This window comes from Odocoileus virginianus, chromosome 8, assembly GCF_023699985.2.
Source record: "Odocoileus virginianus isolate 20LAN1187 ecotype Illinois chromosome 8, Ovbor_1.2, whole genome shotgun sequence".
NCBI lineage: Eukaryota > Metazoa > Chordata > Mammalia > Artiodactyla > Cervidae > Odocoileus > Odocoileus virginianus.
The window spans coordinates 54,935,120-54,958,058 of NC_069681.1; the positions used below are offsets into that span (position 1 = coordinate 54,935,120).

Consider the following 22,939-nt stretch of genomic DNA (forward strand, 5'->3'; position numbering starts at 1 on the left):
TGCACGATTTATACGTAGAGAAAATCAATGTGGAAGGAAAGAAGGGAGGAAGAGAGGGAAGGAAGGAAAGACATAAATCTAATTTAGCAAGTTCACAAAAACACCAGGGTTGCTCAAAATTCAAAGCATTTTGAAGAAATGGGCTACTGAGAGGAGAAATGTCAGGAAGCCTTGTAAGTAATTAAAATTTTTTAACAGGAAAAAAAAAAGTTTAGAAAAATGTGTGGGATCCAAAAACTGAACTTATTTACAAAACAGAAATAGACCGACAGACTTCAAAAATAAATTTATGGTTACCAAAGAGAAAAGGTTGGGGGAGAGATAAAAGGAGTTTGGGATTAACATATACACACTATTATAAACAGAATAAAAAAATCAACAGGGACCTATTGTACAGCACAGGGAACTCTACTCAACGGTCTGTAATAAGCTACATGGGAAGAGAATCTGAAAAAGCATAACTGAATCACTTTGCCGTATACCTGAAACTAACACAATGTTGTAAATCAACTGCAATCCAGTATAAAATAAAACTTAATTAAAAATTTAATAGGAATGAGATGAAAAAGGGGTAAAGATAAACAGTATTGCTCAATAAGTCTAAGCATTAAAATAAATAAATAAATAAATCTAAGCATTGCAGTAGTGGGCTGAGGTCTCTTTGGGGGTGGGCCTCAAGTTTTATCCATTTTTTAATACTCTTAATCCACGATAATACCTAACATAAAGTTGGCAGTTAATAAATATTTGTTGCATAAATAAATATAGGCTCTAGAGAAGCAGGATCTAGAGAGAGCAACACAAATACAAAATAAAAATTCATTCATTCATTCAACAAAATTGTTCAGTGTTGATTTTATGCCAGGTGAGAAAGATTAGTAAGAAAAATACAGTCCCTGCTATCATGAAGCTTCAAAAATTCTTCCTCCTTCAAATAGCCTCCAGTCTTTAAGCATCTTTGCCATCAGTTTCCCAGGGAGATATAGCTTTAATTTCATAAATTACTATTTTGTTTTGTCAGGTTTTTATATACTCAAAAATCTGAATTGCTTGAGGCCACGATTTACTTACTTCCGATTCTGTGCCAATGTAGTCAAGTTATTTTAAAGAGCATTTTTCATATTCTGTTAAAAAGAAAAGCAAAAAAAAAGACCAAGCTCCACAGCCCATCAAGTCCTCAATGGAATCTCCTGCTTCTAGCTCTGGGACTTTCATCATCCCCTACTGACTGAAACAAGTTGAGAAAACCCAAGCAATACAGCGAGAGTGGATGGCAAACCACTCTAGTATTCTTGCCTGGAAAATCTCATGGACAGAAGAGCCTGGCAGGCTACAGACCATGGGGTCACAAAAGAGTCGGACACGACTCAGCAACTAAACAACAAAACATATATACTGGGAGCCTTAGAGAATTGTTGTTGTTGATTTGCTAAGTCTTGTCCGAATCTTCGTGACCCCATGGACTGCAGTACAACAGGCTGCCCTGTCCTTCACTATCTCCCAGAGTGTGTTCAAACTCAAGTCCATTGAGTCTATGATGCCATCCAACCATCTCATCCTCTGTCGCCCCCTTCTCCTCTGCCCTCAGTCTTTCTTAGCATCAGGATCTTTTCCAACATGTCAGCTCTTTGCATCAGGTGGCGAAAGTACTGGAGCTTCAGCTTCAGTATCAGTCCTTCTAATGAATATTCAGGGTTGATTTCCTTTAGGATTGACTGTCTTGGTCTCCTTGTTGTCCACGGGACTCTCAAGAGTCTTCTCCAACACCACAGTTCAAAAGCATCAATTCTTCGGTGCTCAGTCTTCACATCTGTATAGGACTCCTGGAAAAACCATAGCTTTGACTATACAGTCCTTTGTCAGCAAAGTGATATCGCTGCTTTTTAAAACACTGTTGAGGTTTGTCATAGTTTTTTTTCCAAGGATCAATCATCTTTTAGGAGGGTTCTAATCCATTTTCAGTTTGAATGCTGATGGAGAAGGCAAGCAGAGGTAAGCATTTAACAGTTTAATCATCCCTTCTTTAGTTTAATAACCTGCACCCTGGCAATCTTCACTCAGAGCCAACCCAGACTCAAAGCCTGGAAAGTCAGAGCTTCATGCCTGTGGCAAATTTAAGCAAGGAGACAGCAGAGTGTTGTAATGTTGTACAGATTTAGAAGAAAAGCAAATAGGAAACTGCTTCTTTAATTTTGTGAATTTGGCTAGGCAAGTACTTTTAAAAAAATTCATTAGAAACTGTTTTGAGTGCCAGCCCAATGAAGTTTTGTGCAGTAGACAAAACATTTTTGATCTTCTTAAGCCTCATCTTGGCTTCCTCCCCTGCCCTCTCACCTTGCTCAGCTCAGAGAGGCTCCCCCTGCACTGACTTCCAGTATCAAATCTGGCTGCTAAGGGCCTTCCCTCATTGGGAGTACTAGCTTCATTAATTCCCAGCTGACTACACAATACTTTGCTCCCAGACCCATCCCCAAAAGTGCTGTTAGCAGTCTACAGTATCCCTCCTAAGAAATCCTACCTTTTAACACAGAGGGTATGGAAACATTTTCTTGGCCTCAAGAAGTGCAAATTAGCACACATGCTATTCATCAAAAAAGCTCCTCAACCAGCTGAAGTCTTATTGTAAGTTTGATCATGGCCACCCCTCTGGAACTCCTGTCCAAGTGAATACAACATGTCAGGAGTCACACAAATAGCATCATAGCATGTAGAGATCAAACCCTGAGCTAGAAGGTTCTGCTGGCTTACAAATGAGGAAGATGACAGAGGAAGAGTGACCTTTACTACTAAGGTCACGTGCTGTTCTAGTGTGTTCCTGGAAATCAGGTTCAGTTTTGCAATAGCCAGCAAATGCATCCCAAAGGTGGGGCATGCTTCTGTAAAGTTCTTACTTTCCTGTTCCTATTTCAGTGTTCTTTTGTTTTTGGAAAGTAATCGCATAGAATTTCACTGTATTACGAATAGCTCTGCCAAGGATGTATTTTTAGTTTCCTTTAGTGATTTTAGTATATATCTATATCAATTCAGTTCAGTTCAGTCGTTCAGTCATGTCCGACTCTTTGCGACCGCATGAACCGCAGCACACCAGGCCTCCCTGTCCATCACCAACTGCCAGAGTCTACCCAAACCCATGTCCATTGAGTTGGTGATGCCATCCAACCATCTCATCCTCTGTCATCCCCTTCTCCTCCTGCCCCCAATCCCTCCCAGCATCAGGGTCTTTTCCAATGAGTCAGCTCTTCGCCTATCTATGTCAAAACCATCTAATTCTTAGATACACACAGTGTGTCTGCGTGCATTTAGGAAGTGATACTGTTTTCAAAAAGTTGTAAATGCTACTGCTATGCATAACATTATGCTGATCTAAGACATACTAGTTAAAATTTACTTTGGAATATAATTCAATAATATACACAATATCACCTTCCTTACAGCCATTTAGGGTAGCAACAGCACATGTGGCCTGAAGTTGGCTTCAAGCTCTGGGAAAAGGTTCATTAGTGCAATAGGGTTGTTTAGATGGGTGATTTGTCAATATGTCTAAAGTGGTGTATATAGTAATCGTTTTTATGACCACAAGCACTAGAGAGGCTATTTTAAAATTACAACTGGGGAAAGATAAAAACACAGACTCTAATCACTGTGGTTCTTGCCTGTCATTTTAGATCTATTTTTTTGTTGGTTGCCACTAGCAACAAGAAAATTAAGCTGAAGAAGTTTTAATCAAATAAACACTGCTCTTTATCTCCCTGATCATATACTATTAATATGTTGCACTGAAAAGTAAGCAAGTAAAAAACAGAAATCAATAATCTGAGATATGAATTCTTTGAATGGAACTTTAAAAAATCTTAAAAACAACAATCATCAATCAGAAAGATTACATTCCTGGAGTCATAAAAAATAACCTCCACTGAGTTCATGAGCATCTTTCTACTTGCAGTGTGTGGAACAATAAGATTTCTTCTCTAGCCCCCATAAACAGAGGCAGAGATCAAATTAAATATCCAGTATTTGAACCAGAAATTGCTCTGAGCTCTAGCATTGCTGATTGTAATCCTGAGGGCTTTGATCATTAAAATAGAATGTGTCTTTAAAAAAGAAATTAAAAAAGCGTAATAGCACAAAAATAATATATTCATAGCTGCAGCTACTCTTAAATGAGCATTTATTATGCCAGGCACTGTGCTAGATGTTTACATATCATAACTCACTTGATTTTCATGTGTCTGCAGACAGTCTTCTTTTTCTTTTATATATGTGGAAATAGAAACTCAAAGAAGTTGATTAATTTGCCTAAAGTCACCAGTGACCACGGAGTGACAAAGGAGAGTAAGGTTGGCTTTGTGCAACTTCAAAGGCTCCGTTCTTTTCACTTGGCCATGCTGGCTCTCCAAAAATGTAGAAATCTCTTAATTATTTGCATTATAGGTATATAGTGTTGTAGGTCAAGGAGGTAAGAAAACAGAGGATTCCCTGTGCTTCAGGACTTTTCACAGCATACTGCAACCCTGGAGGTAGGAAAACTGACATTCAACCCCATTAAGGGACAAGCTCCAGTACTTTGACCACCTGATGCGAAGAGCTGACTCATTGGAAAGGACGCTGATGCTGGGCAAGATTGAGGGCAGGAGGAGAAGTGGGCGACAGGATGAGCTGGTTGGATGGCATCACCGATGAACATGAGTTTGAGCAAACTCTGGGAGATAGCCTGGACAGGAAAGCCTGGTGTGCTGCAGTTCCTGGGTCACAAAGAGTCAGACACGACTTAGCAACTAAAAAACAACAACAAAGGGAAATAAGATTACAGAAATACTAGGTGCACAGCTAGTATTTGAAATCAGGTTTGTCTGACTCAGGTTCACATTCCTTCTGTTCTACCTTCCCCACCACCTACCAAGTAGAGTCTTTATAATGTTGATATGGATAGATTAAAAATCATCTTGATGAGAAATTTTTTTATTGAATAGAGTTATGTTTCAGAGGATAGTATTTGATCTATGGTGTGGCCCAATCTATATACATCACAAATTGATATATGACAAAGTTCTATATTTTCTATATTTTCATCAAATCTCGTTTAATATGTACACATATTTTTTCTTATTCCACTTGCACAGAGAGAAAAATGAAAGAAAAGTCACAATGGAGCTAAAGAATGTTATGGTCAAACAGCATAAGAATAAAATTCTATTGCTTATGTATGATGTATCTAAAGTTTTGCTGAGTTTTATAAATGTCACTTAAAGGCGGAAAAAAACAAAAAATTCCAACTCAAGTGGAAATTAAAAGCAAAAATTTATTGATCAGATGGTCATTTTCTACAGACTAAATTATAACTGACATTCTTACAAGTGTTCATGGCATTTGCAAATTTCAACATATTAAACTGAAGCGAGAATAGCGAGCCCTCTCTTCCAGAGATGGTTCTTCTGGAGACCTTGTATTAAGACCAAGCCCAGCCCTTCAGGTCCTGAATAAAATCTCCACAGGTTTGTACTATATATTGCTGCGAGCTAGCAAAGGCCACAGTGGCGAGAAATAGAGAAGAAGGTTTTAAGGGAGCTAAATAGCAGAAAGAGATAATGGAAGCATAGAAAAGTGACAGGCACAACATAAGATTATGCTAACATTTTAAAATTTCAAATGCTATTAAAATAATACCTACCTCCCAACACTGTTTCTATTGAGGCAAAATGACAGTGTCAACAGGACCCCCATGATGGATGTCTCTACACAGACCTGGGAACACTGACGGGCATTCAACCCCCTCAGACCTGTGGGCCTCACATTTGGCATCCCCAGACCACTCAGCCTCTTTCCCTCTGGACTTTGGCTTTGTTAAATTTCTATACTATTTTGTTTTTTTTCAATTTCACTGACTTCTGCTCTTATTTCTTTCCTTCTATGTAATTTCATTTTGCTTTGCTTTTCATTTCCAACCTTCTTAAGATGGAACTTCAGAACACTGATTTTAGACCTTTCTTCTTCCTTCAAATAAGCATTTTAAAACTTAAATTTCTCAAAAAGACCTAAACAGACATTTCTCCAAAGAAGACATACAGATGGCTAACACATGAAAAGTTGCTCAACACTGCTCATTATTAGAGAAATGCAAATCAAAACTACAATGAGATATCACCTTACACCAGTCAGAATGGCCATCATCAAAAAGTCTACAAACAATAAATGCTGGAGAGGGTGTGGAGAAAGGGGGACATTCCTGCACTGTTGGTGGGAATGTAAATTGATACAGCCACTTGGGAAGATGGTATGGAGATTCCTTAAAAAACTAGGAATAAAACCACCATATGAGCCAGCAATCCCACTCCTAGGCATATATGCAAAGGAAATAAAAATTGAGAGAGACACATGTATCCTATTGTTCATTGCAGCACTACTTACAATAGCTAGAACATGGAAGCAATCTAGATGTCCATCAACAAATGAATGGAGAAAAAGTTGTGGTACATACATTCAATGGAATATTATTCAGCCATAAAAAGGAACACATTTTGAGTCAGTTCTAAAGAGGTGGATGAACCTAGAACCTGTTATACAGGGTGAAGTAAGTCAGAAAGAGAAAGATAAATATCATATTCTAATCCATATATACGGAATCTAGAAAAATGGTCCTGAAGAGTTTATTTACAGGGCAGTAATGGAGAAACAGACATAGGGAAAAGATTTATGGACACGGGGAGAGGGGAGGAGAGGGTGAGATGTATGGAGAGAGTAACATGGAAACTTCCATCACCATATATAAAATAGATAGCCAACAGGAATTTGCTATATGGCTCAGGAAACTCAAACAGGGGCTCTGTATCAGCCTAGGGGTGGGATGGGGAGGGAGATGGGAGGGAGGTTCAAAAGGGAGGGGACATATGTATACCTATGGCTGATTCATGTTCAGGTGTGACAGAAAACAGCAAAATTCTGTAAAGCCATTATCCTTCAATAAAAAAATAGATTAATTTTAAAAAACTTACATTTCTCTAGAAGTGCTACTTTTGCTGCATTCTACACATTTTGATACATTGTCATTTTATCATTCAGTTTTAACTTTCCTAATTCTCTTATTACTTTTTAGATCTACAGTTCATTTATAAGTCCAAAATTCAAAAAAAAAATGAAATTTTCCTTGATATGTCATTGTTATTGATTCCTAATTTAATTGTAGTGGCTCAAAATCATATTTTATGATTTTGTGAAAATTAATAAGCATAATCTCAATTAAAATAGAGTCATGAGGCCAGAAGGGGGAGCCCTCACACCCTTCGATGACAATAAATGCCAACAGGAAGAAAGACAACTTCCTCTTCTTATCTACCAAGAACTCAGCCAATAAGAGATCGTCACAACTCACCAGTGAGAAGCCACTATACTTGAAGTCTCAGTTCCTCCAATGGACTCTTTATTTACTTTATAACTTCCTTTTCCCCTCATTAAAAGATGTCTCCTTCCCTTGCTGTTTGGCGAATTCCACAGTTGCTCACATGATTGCAGACCCTGAAATGCTTTTCTTTGCTGATCCCAAGCAAACCCATTTTTGCTGCAGAAATAACTGGCAGTCTACTTGGTTCAGGTCAATAATTTTAATTCTTTCAAATTTATGGAGGCTCGTTTTATTGCCCAGCATAGTGTAAGGATCCTGCCCATGTTTAAAGACTGTGTATTTTCCAGTTGTTTGGTGTAGCCTCCTATAAACATCACACAGATTATGATGGCTGATAGTGTTGCTCACTTCATCTATGTCCTTACTGATTTTTTTGTCTAGTCTATCAATGAGTGAGAGAGGAATGTTTAAATCTCCAAATATGACGGTGGAATTGCTTATTTCTCCCTTTAATTCTGTTAATTTTGCTTCATGTATTTGGAAGCACAGTTATTAGCCATTGTGATATAATGAAAAATAAGCACATGGTTTTCATCCCCGGTCCTGGTACAGGTACAGGGCTCCTAGAACCACTGGAATTTCTTGTCTTTTTATATACTAGTGAGATAACTCAGGGGAGGGCTCTACATAGCTTTAGGATGTGGGCTGGTCACCTTTCTGCATGCTAAGTCACTTCAGTCGTGTCCAGCTCTTTGCAACCGTATGGACTGTAGCCAACCAGGCTCCTCTGTCCATGGGATTCTCCAGGCAAGAATACTGGAGTGGATACCCATGCCTGTCTCCAGGGGATCTTCCTGACCTAGGGATCGAACCCACATCTCTTATGTTCCTGCATTAGCAGGCAGTTTTTTACCACTAGCACCACCTGGGAAGTCCAATAACAAGTAATTTAATGAATGGTATCTACATTATAAAACTTTCATTAAAAAAACCCTTAAAGACCAGGTTTGGGGAGCTCTTGGGCTGGTGGACACCCTAAGGTGCCAGGAAGGTGATGTGTCCAGAATGAACATGGATGCTGGCACCCCTTCCCCTTATACCTTGCATGATACATGTTTTCCATTTCTTGTTCTGAGTTGTATACTTTACAATAAACAGATAATTTTTTAAGCAAAGTACTTTCCTGAATTCTGTGATACATTTTGGGAAATTATTCTATCTGAGGTAGGGTTGAGAGAACCTCCAAACTTGTATTCTGTCTGGCAGAGGTGTAAGTCTCCTGGGGACCCCATTTCTGGTTGGTGTCTGAAGTGGGGGGCAGTCTTCTAGGATTCAGCCCTTAACTCTTGTGGTTATACCATGTCTGAATAGTTAGTATCAGAATTAAATCAATTGAATTGAATTGTAGAACCACAGCTGGTGTCAGAGAATTGGTTATGTCAAGAAAAAGAAAAAACACACAGGTATATAAACATTTATAATCGTTATGGTTTCCTGATGAATTGACTCTTTTATCATTATGAAATAAGCCCATTTACCTCTAATAATACTCTTTGTCTTGAAGAATGCTTTATCTGACATTTTTATGGTATATCTTTTTATATCTTTACATTTAGAGTGTATCTCTTGTAGACAATATGTAATTTTTTAAAGTTCATTTTGATCTTCTTGTTTCCAGCATCATCTAATAGAACTTTCTGGGATGATGGAAAGGCTCTACCCCTGGACTATATAATATGGTAGCCATTATCCACATGTAGTTATTGAGCACTTGAGATATGGCTAATACAGCTGAGAAACTGAATTTTTGATTGTATTTAATTTATTAATTTATAATTAAATAGCCACATATAGCAGTGTCAGCCATACTAAAAAGCACAGGTTTAGTTCATGAACATTTAAAGTAATTGCTGACATGGTTGGACATCGGTCTACATTTTGCTTCTTTTCTGTTTTGTCTCCCTCTTGGATAATTTCTATTGATCTGTTTCCAAGTTGTCTGACACTTTACTTCATCATATGAGGTTTAACTTCTCTGCACATTCTTTTCTTCTCCTCCATCATTTGGAAGCACACATTCACTGTTCAACACTCAGTTAAACGATTTTTAACTTTTTGAGGAATTTTCTGAATTCCCACAAGTCAGACCACCCCCCTCCTTTTTGCCCCTACTATATTGTACACGTTTCTCTCTGCTGGTACCTCTAATCTTCTTACTAGCTCTGTCTCTTCCTCCTAAGCTGTCCATGTCTTATTCGTCTTTGATGTGTCCTCCTAACACTGTGATCTGTTCTCCTAACAACATATTGATTCTTCTTTCTTTTACATCATTTTTTAAACCTTATGATAAGATCCACTAGAAGTAACACTATTTCCTACAATATAATTTTTATCTGCCATGGACTGGACAGATATGAATAACGTTGTTCTCAGATTCATCTGACTGAAAACGTTATGATGGAATTGCATCTCAGAAAAACCCCTAACAGCAGCACATCCTTTGTTAAGACGGGGTCTTGTTGCTATTAGACTGAATTGAAATCCACACCAATGGAAATAATTTAATCAGCTAAAGGGATTCTGGATTCTAGTAAAGAAGAGAATGTAGGATTCTGAATGTAAATTGTGAAATTGGCAGCAAAATATTTAGTATTCACTGAGGAGACAAAACCACCTGCTGATTATCGCTCCCTGTAAATGGAAGGACTCATTTCCTGGAACTTTTGGCATATTCTCTGAGCATAAAGCTGGTGCAGTAGAAAGACCAAAGACTAAAGAGCAAAACAAAGATGTGGTTTTGAATCCCAGGTCTTCTGTTTACTAGTGCAGCCTTTGACAGGTTCTGTAATCTCTCTGAGACTGATTTATCTACAAAATATAAAAAATGATACCTAATTTTGCCATTATTATAAGCACTTAAAATTGTGTATTTAAAGTCACTGGAAAATAAAGTTCACCTTGAACAAATAGAAATCTTTAATGTTATTATCTTTATAAGCTTTATCATTATTATTTTTATTTGTAGTATATATCTAACCAAGTTCATCAAAAACCATTTAATGCATATTAAGGCTAATTTGGTAGCTACTCTTGGCAATATACTTTGTACAAACTTAAAAGTCTCCAAAGTTTTGTTTCATTTTAGCTGTCCTGAGGACTTAACAATTCAACCCCAAGAAGGAAATTTCAGACCAAAAGAGATGCTCCAGGATCGTACATAAACGGCAGAGAAAAGCTGTCACTTACTGAGAACCAAGTGCCAGGTTATGTGCTAAATGCTTTACTTGCACTATCACTATCTAATTTAATCCTTTAAACAATCATTTAGAGTAGGGGCTGTTGTAAAAGATGAAAACAAAGCTTTTTAGAGATTAAACAATTTGCCCATACTCATGTGATAAGATACAAGCTGGCTTTCAAAGGCAAGTCTGTAAAACTCTTGCTCTTTAATTACCACTCAAAACTGTTTCCCAGCGGATCCAAACCCTCTGTTTGCCAGTCCTGCTGGTGCATGTAGAGACCAGTCCAGGGTGGGCACTTTCTTTACCATTTGAGCCACCAGGAAATCCTGTAGGGTGTGTGCTTTCTTGGTAAAGCCAATGGAAAAACCAACTTAAACCAGAAAAAGTGCTTTGACATCAGGAAACCACATCATTTTAAAGGTGCTACAAATTAATGTTTCTATTAAAGTGAGAAGGAAATGGCAACTGACTCCAGTATTCATGCCTGGAAAATCCCATGGATGGAGGAGTCTGGTGGGCTATAGTCTAAGGGGTCGCAAAGAGTCAGACACAACTGAATGACTTCACTTTATTTATTTAAGCAAGAAGCGACATAGCACTCATGGAACCAATATTGGAAGGCATTAGCAATCCTAACACCAGGATTAGCTTTTCTTCAAACGCTTAGGTAATGTTTTTCACTAATGCTCAAATGTTCTCCTGTCAGAGTTGTCTCTGCCCTGTTTACCAATGGGAAGAACAGAGCCCACTTCTATCTGGACACCACCCACACAACAGAGTGAATCACAGCTCAGAGCTAGTGAAGTTCTCTTCTTCATCACCATGATTTCCCCTACTTTGTTGCTTCAGCTTAATGAATGAGAAACTTAAAGGAGAAGATGAGGATTAAAGGGACGATACTAAAATGCATCCCCAGAGATTACTTTTCTAAATGGATTTGGAGACAGGAAATCAATAATCTAACTTGAGGACTGGAAAAGTGAATTGAAACATTGTCTTCCTCTAATAGTGTCTAAAATTAAAGAAAGATTCTGTAGTCCTTATTAAAAGTAAACACAAAATAAATGTTGGTTTTAATTCCTTAATATTTGAAATGTGTATATGTCTAAGTGAGATGAAATGGAGTTTTAAGATTTCAGCTTTAACAAATTCCTCTTGAAGAACTAACATTATGATGGTTACATGCAATTAATTGGAGCTGTTTAGACAGCCGCTAATTCCAACTGAATTTCTATGGTTGTCTTTTTTTTTTTCTACTGTGACTTAGGTTGCCCCTAAATTCTTACCTCACACAGAAAAGCTGTGTATGTGTCTGGAAGAGAAAAAAGGGACTTCAAGTCTTCTGACTGTGGCTTTGGCTAATTTTTTAAGCGCATTTTTCTTTTTTCTAGTGGCTATTCTAACACAAAATAAGAATGCACAAGAAAATAAGAAAATTCACTGAATGTTTCATTATTAAAATATCCAGGCTCAGAGCTCAATGTTTTTGGTTTTCAAAACCTCAAAAGGGCCTATTATTTATAGATTACAGTATTAGAAGGGAAGGAACTAATCTACCTAATGCATTTTCCTTGAAAAATAAAGCATGACATGGATGTTTAATAAGGTATAAATCATTAGAATGTAATCATTTTACATCTTTTCAAATTAGGCAGACTGGTACTTTCTTGATTGAGAAATACATAAGGATACTTGCCCTACCCTCCCCCCAAAATCAAGGAGAAAATGAAATAAACTAGACCATCCCATACAGTTATATATTGTGTGCACTGCTTAAATGCATATGATCAAGGTGGGTGCAAATGAGTTTGGAAATCTAAGCTTTATTTGCCTAGATGGACTCCATAGCTCTCCAGAGGAGGCTATCTTCTGGGGTGGGGAGAGGGTGATCAGAAAGTAAGTTAGAAAGAACACATCAAGTGGATGCCTTTTCCTAATTTATCCAACCAGAGGGATAACTCTTCTAATTTGTAAAAGGCCCTGTAGGGGTTGGTTGTGGCCTGGTGACCACATGACATATATTTTTTGTTTAATTCTTTGATAACATATTCTTCATGATTTGTATATTCTTTGTTTAACCTTAAATCCAAATTGCTTGTACTCAATTTCCTATATGGTTCATTCATTCGACAAGTATGTTTTGAGTTCCTTGGCTGAACCAGACAGTGATATACCAAGAACAAACCATACCACCTGACCACAAAGAGCTTTTAGTCTGGGTATTAATATGATTAATATTTTATTATTAATATTTATGATTAATTAATATGATCAATTTTATTTTATTAATATTAAGTGATATTTTATTGTAATTATTAAAATAATATTTTAAGTATTAATATTTTCATTAATATTAATATGATCAATATTTTAGTCTAGGTACTAAAATAGGTACCCAAAGATTACAATGCACAGTTACTTTTAGGCTTTCGTGGGATCATGTTCCTAAAATTACCATGATTGTCAAAATGGGAGCTGGCAAAATTAATATCTGGTAGAAAATAGGAGATATGGAAGGATCTCATTTCCACAGCAAACCAGATTGCCCATGATAAAAGCCTTGCTTCAACAGCAAACATTTCCCTTGACTAATTTCATCCAATTATTCAGAAAACATTGCTGCATCCTTGTGATCTGGGAAATTATAGAATTTTCTACCAGTTCCACAATTTGTGATCTCTCTAGATCTAATACAAACTCTACCCTTTATTAGTATATAAACTGGGCAGATTCTGTGCCTCAGTTTCTCACTTGTTAAATATGGATTAGAATGATACATTTACTTTATACAACTGTTAAGAAGACTAAATGAAATAAATTATATAAAGTGACAGGTACATAATACACAGTCTATATTTTATGTATTTATTTTAAATGTCGCTGGCAAGTTTGAATTTAATGGTGTTTTTGTTTTGATTTGGGGGCATTTTTTATATTTTCCTTTGGTTTTATATCTTCCTATTTTCACAATTTTCTATAAGAATTTTATTTTCTTCATGAGCATTTCCCAAGTATCTTGTAGTTGAGGACTGATGTTTTGAACTGGAAGAGCAGAGAATAACAGTAAAAATATTTGTTCTGAAGCCATACAGTCCTGAGTTCAAATTTGCCTCTGATGCTCCTCAATTCAAAACATCTAGCCTCCAACTAATAAAAATAAATGGAAAAAAATAAATAAATAAAATGAATAAATGTAAAAAAAAAAAAACCACACAAAAACATCTGACCTCAGGATCATCTCAGAACTGCTGTGTGTATATAAGGCCATTTTTCTTTCTCTCTCCCTGAAAAGCTATTGTTAAGCCAGTAGTGTTCTGGCTTTTATTTTGAAGCTTTGATGTTTGGTGCTTTCTTGGCCTTGCTTTGTCTTACAGTTTATAGTATGTTAACATTATGGCAAAAAACGAAGAGGAACTGGAGAGTCTCTTGATGTGAAAAAGGAGAGTGAAAAAACTGGCTTAAAATTCAACATTCAAAAAACAAAGATCATGCCATCCAGTCCCATCACTTCATGGTAAATAGATGGGGAAACAATGGAAACAGTGACAGACTTTCTTTTCTTGGGCTCCAAAATCACTGCAGATGGTGACTTCAGCCATGAAACTAAAACACACTTGCTCCTTGGAAGAAAAGCTACGACAAACCTAGAAAGCATATTAAAAAGCAGAGACATTACTTTGCTGACAAAGGTCCGTATAGTCAAAGCTATGGCTTTTCCAGTGGTCATGTATGGATGTGAGAGTTGGACCATAAAGAAAGCTGAGCAGTGAAAAATTGATACTTTTGAACTGTGGTGTTGGAAAAGACTCTTGAGAGTCCCTTGGACTGCAAGGAGATCAAACCAGTCAATCCTAAAGGAAATCAGTCCTGAATATTCATTGGAAGGACTGATGCTGAAGCTGAAGCTCCAATACTTTGGCCACCTGATGTGAAGAACTGACTCAGTGGAAAAGACCCTAATGCTGGGAAAGATTGAAGGCAGGAGGAGAAGGTGACAGAGGATGAGATGGTTGGATGGCATCACTGACTCAATAGACATGAGTTTGAGCAAGCTCCAGGAGTTGGTGATGGACAGGGAGGCCTGGCGTGCTGTAGTCCATGGGGTTGCAAAGAGTTGGACATGGCTGAGCAACTGAATTGAACTGAACTGAATTTGTCTAATGGTGAGCAGTTTATTTGAACTTCTGAAGTCACCGCTTCTCCATCTGTATGCCTGTTTTATTCATAAACCTGTTCCTTAAAGTGAATGTGAGGAGTAAACGAAATAATGCATATAGGGTGCCTGGCATAGTGCCTGGCATGTACTGAATGATTTATACATGTTAGCCATTAATAATTAGTATCCACCTTTTGCATTGAGAGGATAAAATATAAATAGATTCTCTTTCTCTAGAGTAAACAACAAGGTTGCTCCCAGAAGGATCTATCAGAAGAGTCATTGTCACTGACATTTTATCAAGGGAAACACCCCAGAAGGTTAGAGATCTCAAATGTTGCCATGTATGTGGGCGTTGCTGTACTGTTGTGGCTATTTTGATAGGGTGAGTAGAGTCCAGAGAAATTCACAGGTTAGCCCCCTGGAGATCACCTGTGGGAATAATCTGGGGGGAAGCGACCTCTAGCCAGAGGCCTGAAAGATGAGCAGGTGTTAGCCAGGTAAGCACAAGGGACAGAGATCTGCAGGTACAGGATGTGCCAAGTCCTGAAAAAAGAGGGTGTATTTGAGACGAATCAAGGCTATTAATAAAGCTTTACTGTATTTACAAAACACACTGCATATTTTGACCATAAGTAATGAATGCACTTTTTTCAGGATTGGGAGATCATTCTTAAATCATAAAGCCTTTCCATTCTGAGATAAAGAAAGCAAAGTTTAGAGATGAACGATAGAGAGCTGAGGAGACAGAAGGTAGGTAACATGATGGGTGTTTGTTGTGTATCAGACAAGTGACATTATGCATATATAATAGATGAGGAGACTGGGACACAAAGTTGTTAAGTAAGTCACTCGAGTAGGTGGCTCAGTCACTCAGTGAGTGTCCAACTCTTTGTGAAGTGTAGTGAAGTGAAAGTTGCTCAGTTGTGGCCAACTCTCTGCGACCCCATGGACTATAGAGTCAATGGAATTCTCCAGGCCAGAATCCTGGAGTTGGTAGCCTTTCCCTTCTCTAGAGGATCTTTACAACCCAGGGACTGAACCCAGGTCTCCCACATTGCAGGCGGATTCTTTATCAGATGAGCCACAAGGGAAGCCCAACTCTTTGTGACCCCTTGGACTGTAGCCTGCCAGGCACCTCTGTCCATGAGTATCTTGGCAAGAATGCTGGAGTGGGTGGCCATTTCCTCCACCAAAGGACTTTGCCAACCCAGGGATGGAACCCAAGTCTCCTGAGTTTTCTGCATTGCTGGCGGATTCTTTACCTGCAGAGCCATCATCAGGTAAGCCCAAGTCACCTGAAGCCATAGCTTTAACAAGAACAGAGCTGGAATTCAAATCCAGATCTACGTCCTCCAGATTATAGGATCATTTTCACTATACTCCCTAGAACTTGTGTGAGGTCATCCACATGTAAATTTACCTCCATAATTGCATTGTAATTGCATTGTAATTGTTTATTTGTGTGTTTATTTCTACACTAGTCTGTAAGCTCCTTGGGAGTCTTTTTGTGTTTGTAAGCACATTTACTGGAAGACTGATGAATCCAACAACCAAATAACTAGGTGGATGGATGGATGGTTGGTGGATGGATGGAGATGGATGGATGGATGGATGGACAGATAAAGGAGCATTTGACAGATAACTTGACTTGCATGGATTTTTCCAAAGGTCTATCCAATCACCTTTCAAGCAAATTGTAATACTCTCAAACATATTTTTGAATCTAATTAATCATATACATTTTTAAGTCAGTAAGAAATCTACCATAATTTTAAATTTAACAAATATAAAGTGAAAGTGAAAGTGTTAGTCACTCAGTCATGTCTGATTCTTTGTGACCCATGGACTGTACCCCACCAGGCTCCTCTGTCCATGGAATTTTCCAGGCAAGAATACTGGAGTGCCACACCCTTCACCAGGGGATCTTCCTGACCCAGGGGTTGAACTCAGGTCTCCTGAATTGCAGGCAGATTCTTTACTATTTGAGCTACCTGGGAATAAAGTACTGAATAAAGTAATAAATGGCAAATTCATGAATAGAAGCCCTACTCAGTGAGTTCCTTGCAGACAAAATTCATTGTGAATTTATCCTTTTGTCCCTAATACCTGGCATATTTGGCAAACATACACTAAAAGTCTAATCGGTCAACAGTTCTGATTAGAGTCATGCATGCCCGGCCTTTTAAGTAACAAAAACAGTCCAGTTTTTAAAATCACATTTTCTAGTGGACAAATACTTCTAGCTTATCCTTAAAGGAAGAGGAATGGTAACATTTCACCATACAAAATATCTACATTTACTATCTTCATAATGAGATTCCAATGATGTCATCAGATGTCAAATAAAATGCTGATTATGGGCAGGAATGACATGAACATATCTAACCACTGGTACATATATGAGCACAAACTAGTCAGAACAGATATCATGAGCCTGCCAAAGGAAGCCTCAATAGGTAAGAATATACCAGTATTAACTACCAGTCAAATGCATTGTTAGGGCGTGAGTAACAACGATGCTCATAGGTCCTCAGAGATGAAAAGCAGAGATGTGGTTGATGGGGAACAGAGAAAGATCAATAAGAGGACAGAGGACCACAGAACTAGGCTATGATGTGAGGACTTGTTTTGAGGAACAGGATTAAACACAGTTTGCTAACCACATAATTCATATCAGCCTTGAAGAAAGGCACACATGTTATTTAAAAAGCTGAGCACATATCAGATACTTGCATATTTGGTGCTGAGTAATCTAAGTATTGACCTAGAGATGCTCACAAAGGATGGGATTGGTCCAATGGTCTCTGGGGTTAAATAGAACCTGTGTAGGTGGAGATTACTTGGTTCAGTTGTGGGGAAAGGAGAAAACTACTCGAAGTTCAAAAAGATTATCATATGTGTTTGTAGGAACAGCATCCTTTCTTTCTTCCCCCTTTTGTTTCTTTTCTGTTTGAATTAGATAGCATCAGTTCCTATTGCTTGCAATGAAAGAAAAACTGCTACATAAAATACTTTGCTTATTCTTGATACAATATCCCTAGTAATTCCAAGTTCATTAGCTCTTTGAAGAACCAACTGCTTACTCATTAGGTATTGCCACAGATGTTCAAGTAATTTGGAGTTTATCTCTAAAATATTTTCATGAAAAATACTGGACAAGAACTACTTGAGTAAGATTTAGTCATAGAAGTAACAGAATTTTCTCTTATGATTTTATACCAAGGAAGGCATTATTGGTTATTGACCACTGCCAAGATCCAACACCCTCTCTCCATAGCCCTAATGCTTGGTTTATGCTGCTTTTTCTCCCAGAAATGCCCTTCCCACCATCTTCACCTATAGAAAACATATTTATCCTCAAATAACTGGTGTAAATATGAGCTCTGCAAAGCCTAACCAGCAACAACAATCTGCAAAGCCTTCCCTGTTTCCCAAGATAGAACTAATTGCTCCACATCTGTGATTCCTGACAATGTCACCTCTGTTGGAGAAATGCCTTCATGTGCCTTGAACTGCAGATAACTGGACTCCTCAAAGAATTCATCTTAGCTTACCCAGGACTATAACAAATGTTACAAGTTACATTTATGACTTACTGGTATAAAGATAAATATATAATATTGTACGTGTGTGTGCTCAGTAACTGAATCATGTCCTACTCTTTGCGACCCCCATGGATTGTAGACCACCAGGCTTCTCTGTTCCTGAGATTTCCCAGCCAAGAATACTAAAGTGGGTTGCCATGTCCTCTTCCAGGGGATCTTCCCAACCCAGGGACGGTACCCACGTTTCTTGAGTCTCCTGCATTGACAATCGGATTCTTTAATACTGCGCCACCTGGGAAACCCCATAATATTGTATACTACATTTTCTTTGACCTAAAGTTCATGTCTTTCTTCCAATTTCAAAAGAGAGTGAAACATTTTCATTGACCTCTAAGAGTAGAGTGGATCCTTGGCACTGTACCTACTCATGTAATGAATAAACTGCCCCTGTGTGTCTAGGCTTTCATTTAAACATTTTTCTCACTTACATAATCCACAGCCTAAAGGGACTTCTCTTAAGGAGAATAGGTTTGGTTTCAGAATAGAACCAACTTGGGAATAGACCCAAACTTGAGATAAGGGTAAAATGATTCAGCCTCAAGGAGGTTCTCTTAAAGGAGTCTTATATATTTTTTGTATTTGAAAGATTCAAGTACACAATAATTCTTTTAAGATTTTCAAACACATGGACAGTTGGCTAATTAAAAGTTTTCTCCAAAGGGGGAAAAAAATTAAGATAGAACTACAGGCATTAGCAGTCATTTGTTTTGTTTGGGGACATACCAATTTAGAGCAATATTTGAATTAATCTGAAATAAAATAATTAGCCTTTGCAATATGCTTTATGACTTACAAAGCAATCTCACAATTTAATTGGCACACCGATCTTGAAAGTTTGGTATCTTTCATTTTTCATTTGATAGGCAGGAAAACAAGCCTCAGATGGATTAAGTGACTTACCCAAGGTCACACAGCTGGTAGCACAGAGTCTGGGACTCATGCCCAGGTTTTCTAATTCCAGAATCTCATATTCTTTCCACTGCATCATGCTGCCTATAGAAAAAAGCATCTGTGTAAAAACAAGCTTAAAAATATGGATCTCACACTTCTAAGTAGATTGATGTTCCTTTAGAAAGCCTAATGTCATTTCTGGAGATGTAATTAGATGTAATTGTGTTGTGAGTTTGGTTCTAAAATATTTTAACAAGAAGATACTTGACAAAATTTATTTTAGATGAAAGTAAAAATTAACTGAACAATATTTTGAACTTGTGTGAAGTCTTATGGACAAAGAACTTTGGTCAAATTATTATTAAATATGTCAGAAATGTATAGATAGATTTATATTTTTATTTCAAATTCCACGTCTTTGTTCTTTAGGTTGTTAGATTTCATTTTGCTTCCTTTCTCTTCACAGTCATTTAAGCCTCCCCTTGGAAATAGACTCCTTTCATATCCTCTTTTGGTAAACAACCTAAAACAGACTTGACTGTGAGAGTTATCTTTTATCAACTCCTTTGCCCCTGAAATGGTAATTTCCTCACAAAGGAAACAAATGAAGGAAGGAAATGGCATTGAACAAGTCTGATCTTGAAAAAGGCAAAACTGCAAAGCATGAAGACTAACCTTATCTAGAAAAAAACAGGGGGAGCTGTTAAAATTAGTCAGCAATGCATTCTTCACAAGAAAACTGGGCAAAACAAAGAACGAGATTTCAGAAGGACATGTCGACCCAATGCCATACAATACACAAACTGACTCTTTCAAGTATAAATCCAGTGGTTTCACAGTTCTAGGAAGTAGTTTGGCTGAAAAGAAATTATATTAAGCCAAGTTTGCAAGGTCAAGCAGTGAATAATTGAATGATTGAATGTGAACATATCATTTTGATTACCCAGAAAAGAAGGGTCAGGAAATAGTGATTAAGATTTTTCTGGAATGCATTTCTGAAGTTTAAAAATATGTGCGTGCCAGTTTACTCAGCAATAAAAACCAAATTAATTTCACAAATGTCTTGATTTTACATGTGTTACTGTGTGCTAGTCTCTTCATTTGTGATATGAATACAATTAATTACACTGTAAACTTTCAAAATACACAAACTAATTTCATCTTACACTGTACACTTATCAACTTTTTGGTCTCTGGGACACAAAACAGAAGGTATACTTCAGATACAGCCTCACGAAACTAGTGCTACACTGATTGCTTTTTCTAGAGCAGACATCCTAACCAGAGAGTTAGCAACTCACCCATAATGCTTCATTCCAACCCAGCTCAACACAGCAATGAAGTCCCTGAAGCGATCTTTTGCAGTGTGCATTCCTTGTACCCAGGCAATTACTGCCATGGTTGTCAATGTCATTTGGAAATCAAAGAATAATATTTTCCCCCCAATATTTTACTGATTGGTACATGGAATGGTCCCCCAAATTTGAACAAACATTATTGGAACTAAGAGAAAATAATCAATATAGATGGAATACTTCACAGCACAGGTGGGTTTGGGGGAATACTTTCATGAACAATTTTATGGAAGGTCTGCTATGGGTCAGGCGTGTGTCCAACACTAGTGACACAGGATGAAAAAGACATAACCCCTGATCTTAAAGAGCTCAAAGGGACTACCTTTATCTTATCTCTAAAATGTAGCACAGTGATTGGCACATCCTAGGTGCTTAATAAATCTTGGGTAAATCCCTGGAAGGCCTGCTTAGTATTGCAAAAAACCTGCTACAAACCCAGATAAATACACACACGAGTTCCATGCCAGGTCAGAGGGAATAAGAGAAGGAATCATGCATGGAATGAAAGGTATAATAATAGATGCAGCTGTTATTAGACAATATAGAATAGAAATATGATGTGAAAAAAATCATTAATCATGAAGTGGAAGACATAAGTAAATTGTATCAGAGAGGACGAGGGAAGCTAATGACACTAGAAAAATAAAAATATGTACAATAAAAATTTATAGTAGAAAACCAAAATTTACTTTGAAACCAGAAAGAACTTCAATGATAAATATACAATTTTGTGTCACTTAAAGTATGAATTTAAAAACAAACTTTGGACTTTAATCATTTAAAAAATCACTGTTTTAAAGCTTCCTTTTTTTTTTCAACCATTTGATCTCCATTGTTAAACAATAATAGATTGTCAACCATTATTTTCCCATAGTTTTCCTTATGTTTTAATATCTGTTTTGAAATGTAGGGAAAGAATGTTGTACTATAGACACAGTAACAGAAATTGTCAAAGATAAAATTAGTAAAGAGCCACTTTAGGAAAAACTAGCACTCACATAACTTACTATTATCCCACAAAATTGATTTTTTTTCAACTTTACTTTCAATAAAATTATACAAAGCAATAACTGGTAATGATTTCCTAAGTCTAGTGAAGATAATTTTTTCATCATCACAGTAAAGTTTTCATCCATATAAATTAATGGGACTGGAATCAGAAATTTAAGGAATTAATCAACCTGATTTGTTGAAAGTTACCAAAGTTCAGGGAGCAATTGGCAAATCAGACAAAGCTGAGAGGGAAAGAATTTGATATTTCAGATTTCAGTGCCATTTTGGCTATAGAAGTTTTTTGAACTGGAAAACATGATAAATCTTGAAAGAACAACTTTTACCTAAGCTTTATGATGACAGGCATTGTTGACAAGTAAATGAATACATGATTCTCACAAAGATTTCTTCATTCTTATTGCTAAAATGCAGTGAACTCTCAGAGTTATCCGCTGCTAAGATAGCTCTTAATCTGTTAGTCCATGTTACTACTAACAGAGACTTTTCTATTCTCAAAGACCAACCATGTTCAAAACCTTTTCAAAGAACACCTGACTTCCCAAAAGATATATTTATGCTTTCTTCATGCAGTAAAATAACAGAGGCATGACATAACATTTTCCCAAAGACCTGCACAATACTAAATACATTTATTTAACTTTAAATTTTTTCACTAACCAAAAAATTCTGACTTACAAAAGACAAATTTGACCCACTCAGTGATATTCTTTAGTGATAAATGTTTAGATTTCATTTACTGTAATTTGGTCTTCCAACTGCTTAGCTACATAGATGATAGGTGAAATTTATACTGACTCAAGCATTTCACAGAAAAACCTACAAAGTTCTCAGATTATTGGAATAAAATATAGATCTGCTTTAAATCTATACCCTTTATTCTTGTAAAAGCTAGTGACAAAATACATATGTAAATAGTGTGGGGTTCCCTGGTGGCTCAGTTGGTAAAGGATCTGCCTGCAATGCGGGAGACCTGGATTTGATCCTTAGGTTGGGAAGATCCCCTGGGGAATGTATGGCAACCCACTCCAGTATTCTTGCTTGGAGAATTGCCATAGACAGAAGAGCCTGTGGGCTACAGTCCATAGGATCACAGACAATTGGGCACAACTGGAATATGACTAAGCATATTCCAATAGTGTGATATTGCAGCCAAACTGTTAAGAAAATCTGGCCAAGTTTGATTCTACTCAAGAACAAATTTTCATTTTCAAAAGATACAACAGTAACCATCAAAATTATTAAAATGTTCTATACATATAGGCCCTTTATAGCGAGTGGACGCCAGTGTACCTCAGGCCTTAATTAAGTTTTCATCTCAGTTCAGTTCAATCGCTCAG

The 22,939-nt window shown here is 37.2% G+C and overlaps 1 long non-coding RNA gene across 3 annotated transcripts in view; it reads right to left on the reverse strand.

Moving 5' to 3' along the window:
• The window catches only part of LOC139036335 (uncharacterized), a 146,793-nt gene that overhangs the window by 60,276 nt on the left and 63,578 nt on the right, over positions 1-22,939 (reverse strand). For all 3 annotated transcript variants that reach the window (XR_011489068.1, XR_011489067.1, XR_011489069.1), the window contains exon 2: positions 19,243-19,335. This is a non-coding gene — a long non-coding RNA (uncharacterized lncRNA). The remainder of the gene's footprint in view (positions 1-19,242; positions 19,336-22,939) is intronic.